The sequence below is a fragment of the Ananas comosus genome, linkage group 2, assembly GCF_001540865.1.
Source record: "Ananas comosus cultivar F153 linkage group 2, ASM154086v1, whole genome shotgun sequence".
NCBI classification, from domain to species: Eukaryota; Viridiplantae; Streptophyta; class Magnoliopsida; order Poales; family Bromeliaceae; genus Ananas; species Ananas comosus.
This window is the reverse complement of record NC_033622.1, coordinates 9,866,250-9,879,739: the sequence shown is the minus strand read 5'-3', so window position 1 is coordinate 9,879,739 and position 13,490 is coordinate 9,866,250.

The window sequence follows — 13,490 nt, the reverse complement described above, 5'->3', positions numbered from 1 at the left end:
CCAACTGTAGAACAGTGTCAACTCAGACACAATCTCGAATAGAGATTGTAATCATACCCGTCCCTGGGATTGAGAACACACCCGTCCCGCTAGGTTGCAACTAACTAGCTACATCCACACTAACAAGTCCGTTGAGAGCAACTCCAACTTGCACGAACGACACCAACGCAAAAGCACAGCGCCCGCCTCCGGAGTGGCACTTGTGGGAGCTACCCAACCGAGTATGCAGCGTATCTCTGTCGAGCTCAAATAGGCTCTAACAAGCCGAAGTCAAGTAGCTAGAGTTAAAGCAGGTCTAGAAATCAAACCCACGTGCCCTCGGCACAATCTGAGACCAAAAACAGGGATCTGGGTCCACCGTCCACCCCGACGACACCCCACAACCCGAAACAGCCTAAATTCTACCGTAAAAATAAGCTCGGCGTCCCAGCACGAGTATAGATGCATTCTAAACTACCCCGGATATCCACCGCGCTGAAACAGCGGTGATACAATCAAACCACGGCTCTTAGAGCTAAATCAGGTAGTAGAATCATATGACGGGTCAAAACGCTGGTTTTCTCCTAAGTCAAAATTCCAAGTCCAACATGTATAATTTATTAACTCATTCAGCATGCTTTATGATTCAGATTTCAGCGAAAAGCTAATCGATGAATTCAATCAAACTGAATAGTAGACGAAACGAAAATCATACACTTCAACTATATATGCACTTAGGAGTAACCCGATGAAAACCCACCTCGAGAGCAATTTCCTGGCAGCAAGAAGGTCGCTCAGCTACAGGACACCCTATCGGAACCAGCCGCACCTACTCTCAGCTAGCAAAGATCCACAATCAAGATCTGAACATCAATTCCACTAAAATTCACCAAAATTTCAATTTCAGCACTTAAGCTTGGGTTTCTCCCCACTCCAATGTGAAAACTCACCTAACGATCTCCAAATCAGGTAAGGACAGTACCGAATCTAGCAAATACTGATGGGTGATGTGTCTCAGGTCCAAAATCCCACTGCCTACAAAGATAGCATCAAAAAAAGCTCAAAAATCTCATTTTCAGCTTAATGTTGCCAACAGTCCAGAAACATAGGTAAACGACCAAGCTAACCTCAACCAAAATCCGCAATTTAGGGCTTCGTGGATTCCTCTAGAAGTCTAGAATCTGGTAAACCAAGTTTCGTCGCAATCCGATCTCCCTACGTCGCGCACGAGCCAAAACACTGAAGGTCGTTGCTGGGAGACTGCAGAATCTGCACCTTGAAATCTTGGAGTTGTGGTACTTTGATGCAAATGGAGGAGTTTGGAGAGATTAGGATGCAAGATAAAGGATCTCTGTGAAGAATAGGTGAAAAGAGCTCAAAGGGGACGTATACCAGGTATTTATAGGGTGCTGGAGTGGTGAGATAGCCCTCAGGAACAATTGCTGCAAAGCTGGTACCCCTGCAAAAACGGGCATTTTCGGGCACTCGGACCTACATTATGGGCGCTTGAATCCTCCAGGCTACACAAGGCTTCCTCTTCGGAGTCTCCGCCCGCGGTGTGCTGCGCCCATATCCGGCTCCGGCGGACTTCACCAACCACCAGCCACGTGTCAGTGCAAACGATACTCACGAGGTGAACTTTCGGGCCCTCATTCGGGCGCCCGAAATATGGACCCGAATTGGCTTCCAGTTCTAATCAAAACTGCACTCAAGTTCTGGGCGACCCAAGACCAGTTCTGGGCACCCGAATCTCGCAAAACTCCAGTTTTCCTATTTGAGTGTGCCGAGTCCATTTCTGCATCCATTTCGCGCAGAAACGACTCTGACTCAGTCTGACACTCTCCAGATGTGTCGACCAGTCACTAACACTGAAGCCAATCCTATCCAAAGTTTAGAAACACTACATCCTCCCCCACTACAAAAAGTTTCGTCCGCAAAACTGAAACATATCTCAATCCTGAGCATAAAAAAGGTAGGGGTAGGATTCTCTCATCACCGTCTTCGGCTCCCAAGTTGCCTCCCGCTTCTCGTGATTACTCCACTGCACTTTTATAAAGGGTATGACCCGGTTGCGCAATTCTCTCAAATCACGAGCCAGAATCCGCACTGGTCGCTCTTCGTATCTCAGGTCCTCGCCAATCTCAAGCGGAGTGAAGTCTATCACGTGGGAGGGGTCGAACACATATCTCCTCAAAGCCGAGACGTGAAAAACATCGTGAATGCCGGCTAGTCGTGGAGTTAGAGCAATCCTGTAAACCACTGGCCCGACTCGCTCCAAAACCTCAAAAGGGCCGACAAAACGTGGACTGAACTTTCCACGTACTCCAAATCGGCGAATCCCTCTGGGCGGCGAAACTTTAAGAAACACATGATCTCCCACCTGGAACTCCAAGTCTCGTCTCCCTCCGGGTATCAGCATAGCTCCTCTGCCGACTCTGGGCTGCTAAAATGTGCTGTCGCACCACCTTCACCTTTTCCTCATCCTCAATCAGAATCTCAGGCCCAAGCGTTTTCCTCTCACCAACATCGCTCCAAAACAAAGGGGATCGACACCTGCGTCCATACAACGCCTCAAACGGAGCCATCTGGATGCTCGCTTGATAGCAGTTGTTGTACGGAAACTGAACCAGTCTCAAATGTCGATACCACCCTCCTCCAAAGTCCAGGACACATGCCCTTAGCATGTCCTCAAGAGTCTGAATGGTTCGCTCTGACTGACCATCTGTCTGTGGGTGAAACACTGTACTGAACTGCAACTGAGTGCCCAAGGCCGTCTGAAGACTCCTCCAAAAGTGCGAGACGAACCTCGGGTCTCGATCTGATACTATCGTAGTAGGCACACCATGCAACCTCACTATCTCGTCCAGATATAACTGAGCGAGCCACTCTCTGGACCAGGTGGTTTGAACTGGTAGGAAGTGAGCAGACTCAGTCAGTCTGTCCACTATCACCTAAATAGCATCGATACCACCCTGAGCTCTAGGCAACCCCACGACGAAGTCCATCGCGATCTGCTCCTATTTCCACTCGGGCACTTGCAGACTCTGAAGCTTGCCAGCATGTACTTGATGCTCGGCCTTTACCTGTTGACAAGTCAGACACTGAGCCACAAATCTGCCAATGTCCCTCTCATTCCATTCCACCAAAAGTGGGCTTTTAAGTTCTTATACATCTTGGTTCCACCAGGGTGAACTGTATAAGGTGAACAATGAGCTTCTCTCAAAATGTCCTCTCGGATCTCTGAATCCATAGGTACACACAGTCGGTCCCTGTACCGCAGTACTCCCGAACTGTCCACAATAAAGCCCTCTGCCTGTCCCCTCTCAAACCGCTCTCGAATCCTCAACAAGTGTGGATCTCCACTCTGTTTCTCTCGGATCCTATCCAACAGAGTGGGCTGTAAGACCATAAACATCAGTCTCGCAGTAAATCCAGGGGACACTATCTCGAGCCTCAGCCGCTGCAGCTCCTCGAGTAACAGCCTCTGCTGAGCGATCAACATGCTCAAGCTCTGCACTGCCTTCCTGCTCAACGCATCTGCCACCACATTCGCCTTGCCGGAATGATACTGAATACTAATGTCATAGTCCTTCAGTAACTCCAATCACTGGCGTTGCCTCAGATTCAACTTCCTCTGGGTGAACAGATACTTGAGACTTTTATGATCGGTGAAAACTTCGCAGTGCTCGCCATACAAGTAATGCCGCCACAACTTTAAAGCAAAGACTACTGCGGCAAGCTCTAAGTCATGCGTTGGGTAATTCTCCTCGTAATCCTTTAATTACCGTGAAGCATAAGTAATTATCCTACCATGCTATATCAACACACAGCCCAAACCACTGTGCGATGAATCACTGTAAATCACAAATCCTTCTCCTATCACTGGCAGAGCAAGGATAGGAGCTAACGTCAACCTCTGTCTTAACTCATCGAAGCTCCTCTGGCAATCCTCACTCTAGATAAACTTAATTCCTTTACGAGTCAGTCGAGTGAGTGGTGTGAAAAGCTTCGCAAAGCCTTCCACAAATCGACGGTAATAACTTGCAAGTTCAAGGAAACTCCTCACCTCTGTCACCGTCGTCGGTCTGGACCAATCCCGAATAGCATCAATCTTCTTCGAGTCCACTGTCACTCCAACCGCAGATATCACGTGGCCCAAGAAAGTAACCTACCGCAACCAGAACTCGCACTTCTTTAACTTGGCATACAACTTCTTCTCTCGCAGAAGCTGTAGCATAGTCCTCAAGTGCTCCTCATGCTCGGCATCGCTCCGGGAGTATATCAGAATATCATCAATGAAGACTACCACAAACCTATCCAAGAACGGCTTGAACACTCTGTTTATCAAATCCATGAATGCGGCAGGGGCATTCGTCAATCCAAACGGCATCACCATAAATTTATAATGCCCGTACGGAGTCCGAAAAGCCGTCTTGGGAACATCCTCGGCCCTCACCCTCAACTGGTAGTAACCTGACTGGAGGCCAATCTTCGAGAAGACATAAAATCCTTGCAGGTGATCAAACAGATCATCAATGCGCGGCAAAGGATACTTATTCTTGATGGTCACCTTATTCAGCTCCCTGTAATCTACACACAATCTGAGCGAACTATCCTTCTTCTTTACAAACAACACCGGCGCTCCCCAAGGTGACACACTGGGTCTCACAAACCCCTTATCCATCAAATCCTGTAAGGTGCCTTTGACATTGGTGCAGTTCCAGGAACTACATCAATCACAAACTCTATTTCCCTCTCCGGCGGCATTGTCGTCAACTCTGGGAGAAACACGTCCGAAAACTCACGGACTATAGGGATATCCTCGAGTCCCGGCGCTGCCGTAGGCACCTCTATCATAGTCGCCGGAAAAGAAATGCATCCTCTACTCATCAGCTGTCAAGCCATCGCCGAAGATATCCAAGTGGCAAACAAAGTACTACTGCAACCTCTGAAACTAAACTCCTCTTGGCCTGGCTCGCGGAACGTCACAGTTCTCGCTCCACAGTCGATAGTAGCATAGTACCGCGCCAGCCAATCCATACCGAGCACTACGTCAAAGTCCTGCAGCTGCCCTAACACCAACAGATCTGCGGGCATGATCCAAGAATCTAACTGCACCGGATATGACCAACAACACTCTACAACCTGTAAAACATGGTCGGGGATCGCACCTCTTGTGCCTGTGACAATGACCCTAACTCTAGACCATACAACAATACAAATGCTCGGTTAACGAAAGAATGCGAGGCACCGGTATCAAAAAGAGTACGAGTACGAATGCCGAAAATCAAAATGATACCTACCACCGCTCGGTAGGCTGCTGAAGAATCCTCCACCTGAGCTGCGTAAACTCTGCCACTCGGAGCCTGCTATTGCCGCTCAGTCTTACGCGGCATAGACGATTTGTCCTCCTGGCGAAAACTCGGTGCTCCTCTAGAAGACTGCTGGGATGCTGGCTGTGCTGATGCCATGGATGGTGCTGGTGATGGTGCACGAGGACAAGCTGACCTCATATGCCCGGGCTGACCGCAAGTGTAGCAACGGCCTCTGCCCCACAGCCTGAGTCTTCTCCAGAATGGAGGCATCACCCCTCTCTACCCAAAGAGCCTGCTCCATCGACGCGTCCAAGGTCCTCAACCTCTGCGCCTGCACCAATTGAAAGATCTCGGGTCTCAATCCCTGCTCGAACAGATAAACACGATGCACCTCGTCTCGAGCCACAAACGGGACACAGTTCAGGAGTCGCGTGAACTCCCGAATGTACTCCTGAACTGTCCGCTCACCCTGCTGAATCCTCTTGAGATCCTCCTCGATCTTCTGTTTCATGCTGTTGGAAAAAAACATCCCAAAGAACATTTCACAGAACTCATCCCACTTCATCTGCAACGCCACTAATCCATAGTCTCGCCTCACTCTCCTCCACCAGGCGTGAGCATCGCCAGCTAAGCAGTGTACTCCCAAAGACACCTGCTCTCTCTCAGGCACGAATAGATCCTCGAACAGCTTCTCTATCGCACTGACCCAGCCCTTAACAACCCAGATCTCAGTGCAACTGTCGTCGAAGGTCGGTAGATCAAAACGGCGAAAACGAGCCAACTTCTCTGTCATCCGCTCCTGCTCGGCCTCAGTCAACTGTACTGGCCCCCTAGCAGCCGCAACTAGCGCTGTAGGAAGCTCCACTGGCGGGGGTATAGCTGCGGCTGGTGTTGTCACTGGAGTAGTCGGAGGTGGAATGGCCTGCTCAGGTGCTCTCGATACTGTACTCGGTGACGGAGCTACCCTCTCACACAACCTCTCCAACAACTCCTCCCTGTTGCCTCGTCATCTCAGTCAGGGCGGCTAACTGTGCACTCAAATCAGGAGGTGCACCCACCTCCGGTCAGGCCCTCTGCTCCACAACAGGGGGTGCACTCGCCTCTGGTGGCGTACTTGGCTCTGCCTGCTCAGGCATCTCAGGCGGTGCGGCACGATCTCTGAGCGACGGTCGACCTCGGCGACGATACATAGCTGTAAAGAACAAAACAGGGGTCAGATACAACAAAAACACTCTCGACCCAATCAAACGAAAGTCTAGAATGCGGCCCATGTTTCTCCTCAAAATTATGTCGTCTCCAGCAAACATAATTTCTCAGGCCAAAACAGGAACTCTTCCAATCACTCACTCCACTCTAGGAGAAGTTAGAACAACAAATCGTTGACTTTCGCGATAAATCACGCCTCTTGTGTCTTACCTTCCTAAGGTTTGCCAAACTTAGGGCTCCTAGGTCCCAACGGCCTACAGCTAAGCTCTGATACCAACTTAATCTGTCACGTCCCGGATTACTCGTTTCCCCAGGCTCGCTAACAGACCTGTCGTATACATAGGTATTTTTTCTGTATACGAAGCGAAAAGTAAAAGTACCTGTAATCATACAATACTATAGACAGTAGTATAGAGCAGCTAGGAGAAAAGAATAAAACATGCATATATAAACTATGGTTCTATACATACATAAGATCCAAGATACCAAAAGCACTCGCACTGGCGACTGTACAACATCTGTATGTACAAACCAAAACTACACTACCTGCAGCGGTCCTCCCCTAGCTAAGCAACTCGATTGGAAAGGCTCAAACTCGCGACGCCCTTGCCACGATCAATATCAGCGACAGCAGCAGACGATGGCTCTGCAAAACAGTGGAAACAAACTGGGCGTGAGAACTACTGTAAAAACAAGTAGTCCTCAGTGGGTACCACTGTCAAACTCATCGGTCCACCCACTAAGTCTACAGGGGTAAGCAAGAAATAGTAAGGAAAGCTAGAACGTATCTACAGCTATCTACCTCTATACTATCATGCTCTAATCTAACCAACTGTAGAACAGTGTCAACTCAGATCCAATCTCGAATAGGGACTGTAATTATACCCGTCCCTGAGACTGTGAACACACCCGTCCCGCCAGGTTGCAACTAACCAGCTACATCCACACTAACAAGTCCGTGGAGAGCAACTCCAACCTGCACGAACGACACCAACGCAAAAGCACAACGCCCGCCTCCGGAGTGGCACTCATGGGAGCTACCAAACGGAGTATGCAGCGTATCTCTGTCGAGCTCAAATAGGCTCTAACAAGCCAAAGTCAAGTAGTTAGAGTTAAAATAGGTCTAGAAATCAAACCCATGTGCCCTCGGCACAATCTGAGACCAAAAATAAGGATCTGGGTCCACCGTCCACCCCGACGGCACCCGACAACCCGAAACAGCCTAAACTCTACTATAAAAATAAGCTCGGCATCCCAGCATGAGCGTAGATGCATTCTAAACTACCCCGGGTATCCACCATGCTGAAACAGCGGTGATACAATCAAATCACGGCTCCTAGAGCTAAATTAGGCAGTAGAATCATATGACGGGTCAAAACGCTGGTTTTCTCCTAAGTCAAAATTTTAAGTCCAACATGTATAATTTATTAACTCATTCAGCATGCTTTACGATTCAGATTTCAACCCAAAGCTAATCGATGAATTCAATCAAACTGAATAGTAGACGAAACGGAAATCATACACTTCGACTATATATGCACTTAGGAGTAACCCGATGAAAACCCACCTCGAGATCAATTTTCTGGCAGCAAGAAGGTCACTCAGCTGCGGGACACCCTGTCGGAACCAGCCGCACATGCTCTCAGCCAACAAAGATCCACAATCAAGATCTGAACATCAATTCCACTAAAATCCACCAAAATCCCAATTTCAGCACTTAAGCTTAGATTTCTCCCCACTCCAATGTCAAAACTCACCTAACGATCTCTAAATCAGGTGAGGACAGTCCCAAATCCAGCAAATACTGATGGGTGATGTGTCTCAGGTCCAAAATCCCACTGCCTACAAAGATAGCATCAAGAAAAGCTCAAAAATCTCATTTTTAGCTCAATGTTGCCAACAGTCCAGAAACATAGGTAAACGACCAAGCTAACCTCAACCAAAACCCACAATTCAGGATTTCGTGGATTCCTCTAGAAGTCTAAAATCCAGCAAACCAAGTTTTGTCGCAATCCGATCTCCCTACGTCGCGCACGAGCCAAAACACTGAAGGTCGTCGCTGGGAGACTGCAGAATCTGCACCTTGAAATCTTAGAGTTGTGGTACTTTGATGCAAATGGAGGAGTTTGGAGAGATTAGGATGCAAGATAAAGGATCTCTGTGAAGAATAGATGAAAAGAGCTCAAAGGGGACGTATACCAGGTATTTATAGGGTGCTGGAGTGGTGAGATAGCCCTCAGGAACAATTGCTGCAAAGCTGGTACCCCTGCAGAAACTGGCATTTCCGGGCACCCGGACCTACATTATGGGTGCCCGAATCCTCCAGGCTACACAAGGCTTCCTCTTCGGAGTCTCCGCCCGCGGTGTGCTGTGCCCATATCCGGCTCCGGCGGACTTCACCAACCACCAGCCACGTGTCAGTGCAAATGATACTCACGAGGTGAATTTTCGGGCCCTCATTCGGGTGCCCGAAATATGGACCCGAATTGGCTTCCAGTTCTGATCAAAACTGCACTCAACTTCTGGGCGACCCAAGACCAGTTCTGGGCGCCCGAATGTGGCAAAACTCCAGTTTTCCTATTTGAGTGCGCCGAGTCCATTTCTTCATCCATTTCGCGGAGAAACTCAGTCCGACACTCTCTAGATGCGCCGACCAGTCACTTACACTGAAGCCAATCCTATCCAAAGTTCAGAAACACTGCATATAAATTATTATTTATTGCTTAAATAATAAAATTATTTATTTATTTATTTATTTATAATAATTTATTATTAATTTATTTATTATTAATTAATAATTGATCTACTATTAATTAACTATAATTAATTAAGTTATTTAAATTATTTTTATTTATAATTATCTAATTAATTAATTTAATATTAATTAAATAATTTATGATTTATAATTATTAATAATATTTTATTTATAATTATTAATAATTAATTAATTAATATTTTTATTATTAATTAATTTATTTATAATTTATAATTAGTAATAATTTATTATTTATAATTATTATTAGTTTATAATTTATACTATATTATCTAATTAATTTATTATTAATAAATTATTATTAATTAATATTTATTATTTTTAATTTTTTAGTATTAATTATTAATTAATTATTAATTATTAATTAATTAATTAATCTATAATTTACAATTATTAAAATTTTTTATAAGTTATTATCTAATTAATTTTTTTATTAATTAATTTATTATTTATAATTATTTATAATTTATTATTATTTAATTAATTTATTATTTATAATTATTGATATTAATTTATTTTTTAAGTAATATTTTGATGTTAATCAATTAGATAAAATAATTTTAATTTAAAATTATAACTCTTATTCTTTTTGTTCCAATATAACTATCCAAACACTATTTACCTTATTCCTAAAAACAACTCAATTTTCATCCAAACATAAAATTTGTCTAATTTCTGCTTATAACTGAACTTGTACCTATTCTTGAAATAAGCAGTTCTTACTTATACTCCAACCAAACACAGCTTAAGAATGATGGGGAGGGAGAGCAAGTTGGTACTGGGGGAGCGACGGTTGTGGCAGAGGACAAGGGATGAGGTGCAGTAATGAAAAAAGATACAAAAAGTGAAAGAAAAGGAAGAAGGAGAAATAATAAAAAAGAAAAATATAAGAAAAATAAAAAAATTTCTCTAGTGAAGGTCATTATATGTCATGACCGTTACAGAAAACTTCAAGAAGTAGAAAATAAAAAGAAGAAAATAAAGTTGCATTATTTAAGGCAAAAATTATACTATTTGAATCTAAGTTGCACTGTTTGAGATAAAGCTGCACTATTTATAATTATTTGAAACTAAATTGCACAACATTAAATAGAAATTGCACTGTTTGAGACTTAAGTTGCACAATTTAAAATTATTTGAGACTAAGTTGAAACTTTTAATAGTAAACTTAAGTCTCAAATTGAGACCCCAAGATTTGGAATAGTTTTATGTATAAGATATAATAGATCGAAATCTTTTAACCTGGATATAACATTTTGGGTGATGGATATGCTCAAAAGGTTAAGATAGTTAAGAGTGTTAGGGCTAGAATAATTATAGGATAGGTGACCCCCTGGAAAGTTGGATGTCATAGTTGGTATCAGAGCTAATTACCAACTGAAAGTGTGAATGAGTCTTGGCCGAGCCATTATGGCTAGTGAGACGAGTCTCACACCTGGTACTTGGCAGTTTGAGTATAACAAGAATGTCAAGACTTAAAGTGGAGGAGAATGTGAGACCCCATAATTTAGAAGTCCTATATATAAGATATAATAGAGCGAAACCTCTTAAACCGGCAAAATAGTTATAAATGGTTATAGATGGTGCAACTTAACTTCAAATAGTACAACTTATTCTCAAACAATGCAATTTTGTCTCCAATAGTGCTAAATTGTATCGACTTTCTCTAATGCAAGTGGCAAAGGGTTTGATGGTGAGGATCAAAATGGCAACCTAAGAGGGGGTGAATTAGGTTTCTAAAATAAAAAGCTAAATAATCAAGAAATTTGAAAACCTGAAACAAATAATAAAGGAAGAGTTTAGAGAAATGCAAACTCAAAGACGAACACAATCTATTTGTTTCGAGGTTCGGCACTTTGCCTATGTCCCCGCCAACTCCTCAACACAAGAGAACATTGGATCTCCACTGGATGATGCTTTTGCGGGCAAGCATCAAGCCTTCACACCAACACCTTCTTCTTTTCAAGCTCCAAGACTTTGCTCTTCTCTCTTTTTACAAGATTAAATCTCACTACAAATTGCACTTAAGTTTAGAGAGAGAATTGAAAGCTAAGAGTATTAGAAACACTGAAATTTTTAAGCTCAAATCAACTGTCTAAAAAAGGCTGAGAAAGGCCTCAAAGCCATCTATTTATAGCCTCGGCCAGCTCCAGACCGTTACACTTTCGGGCGCCCTAAACCTAATTTCGGGCACCCAGAAGTTGTGCACGCGCACTGCGCTTCCAGCTGCCTGTCAGTCGTGCGCTACTTTTCTGGATTCGTACATTCGAGCCATCAGAATTTGTGGGCGCCTAGGACACGCGCGCTGACTTTTCTGACAAAGACAGACGGCGTGCGCCGCATTCTCTGAGCGGAATCATTTTGGCTTCCAGAAGATGTGGGCGCCCAGATTTCCAGCACGCGCGTTGCCTGCGCCGTGCAGTGTCAGAACTTTTCGGGCCGATCCGTCGTACTGTCCGGAAGACGCAACCTATCAAGTCAAACAATTCGGTTGCCCTAAACAGACATTTGGGCGCCCACATTAGGTGAAAGAATATCTGGACCACTCGAACAGTAAACAGGCAGGATCCAAAAACGCATGAGATTCGGATCCACTTTAGGACGCCCAGATCAGAGTCCAGAAATAGTAACTTGACAGAAAACTAATTTTGAGCAGATTTTGAATAAAATAAAATCCTATGCACCTTATCACAAGTTAGAGATTTGTTCAAATGAGCTATAAAGTGATAAGAGGAGTAGATTAAACTTAGCTAAAAAATTCTCACTCTAAAGATATTAATCAAATTAAGAATATAGAGAGTGAGTTTGTCTATTTGACAAAGGAAGCAAGCATAGCTTCAAGTGGTGAAGCTTGGTGCTAGAAGATTGGCCATCTTGAGTCCTTTTGAAGATAGAGAGATCTAAAACACAAAACTCAAGATAAAAGATTAGTCCAATAATCGTAATTATTTGTTATCATCAAAATCTAATGAAAGATTAGGGCCACTAGGCCAACAGATGGTTGGTACCCGAGATTCCAAGTTTGAATCCTAATTGATTCATATTTTCAGCTAAGTTTATTTCTTAAAGAAATAAACGAAGCGAGTAGCATGCTACCTTTCTCTCAAAAAAAAGTAGCGCTAAATTATTTTCTTATTCTTTCTTCTTTTCTTGTTGACTTTTTTTTGCAGACTGCAGAGGACATGACATATGATGGCCTTTCTAGAGATTTTTTTTTCTTTTTATTTTTCTCTCTCCCTTTTCTTTTACCGTTTGCATCCTTTTTTGTTATCGCATCTTTTCCCTCACCCTTTGCTGTAGCTGCTGCGCTGACCCCAATGCGCTCTCCATTCCCGTCGTCTTCAAAGCTTATGGCACCCTTATTGTTGTCGTTGTCGCCATCGATGGCCACGCCTTTCGCCATAGTCTCATCTTTGCGATATATGCCATATCTGAGCTAGTTTTGATGGAGATATGGATGAGATAGAAGAGAGGGGCGTGGCATCGACGTCAGGGCAATGGAGTAGAGGTTGAAATAAAAGGAAGCATGAGGAGAATGAGAGGAAGAAATAGGCGAAGAATGATTAACCAAAGAAAAAAAAAGAAAAAAAGAAAAAAAATATTTTGGTCAAATTTTTAAAATTTCAGATCAAATTTTTAAAATTTAAAAAAGTGAGTCGTTTTTGTAAAAATTCAAAACCTGTGGATTTTTTTTTTTTTAATGCAAATTGGTCTTAAAAAATTCCCCAAACAAAGAAAAGTAAACTTACTTAACAACGACACGTGTCGCACGAGGGAGTCATTTGTGCGGGTGTTTCCTGCTCTGCGCGATCCGCTAATTTCACCCAGTCCACGACCGAAAGCGTTGCCTCCTCCCCGCCGCACACAAGTTTGATCCTTTCCTCCAACCATCCCCACCACTTTTCAGAACACCAAACACAGGAATAGCCTATCAAATCTCTCCACGTGTACATAGTGGGCCGCGAAAATGGCACTCGGAGCGGCCAATAATTATCTGGACCTGGTCCATCATGGACCGTTGTCGTCGCATAATTCAAACTTTTAAATATTTTTTTTAAGCAAAATTTTGAACTGTACATGCGATTTGCAATCACCAAATAGTTCATATACTAAAATTTTCCAAATCTATTTCTCATGCAATGAACCAATAACGCATTATTTAATTCCTTGACAATAGATTTTCAAAGAGTATATATAAGCAAATAAATCATCTAAAA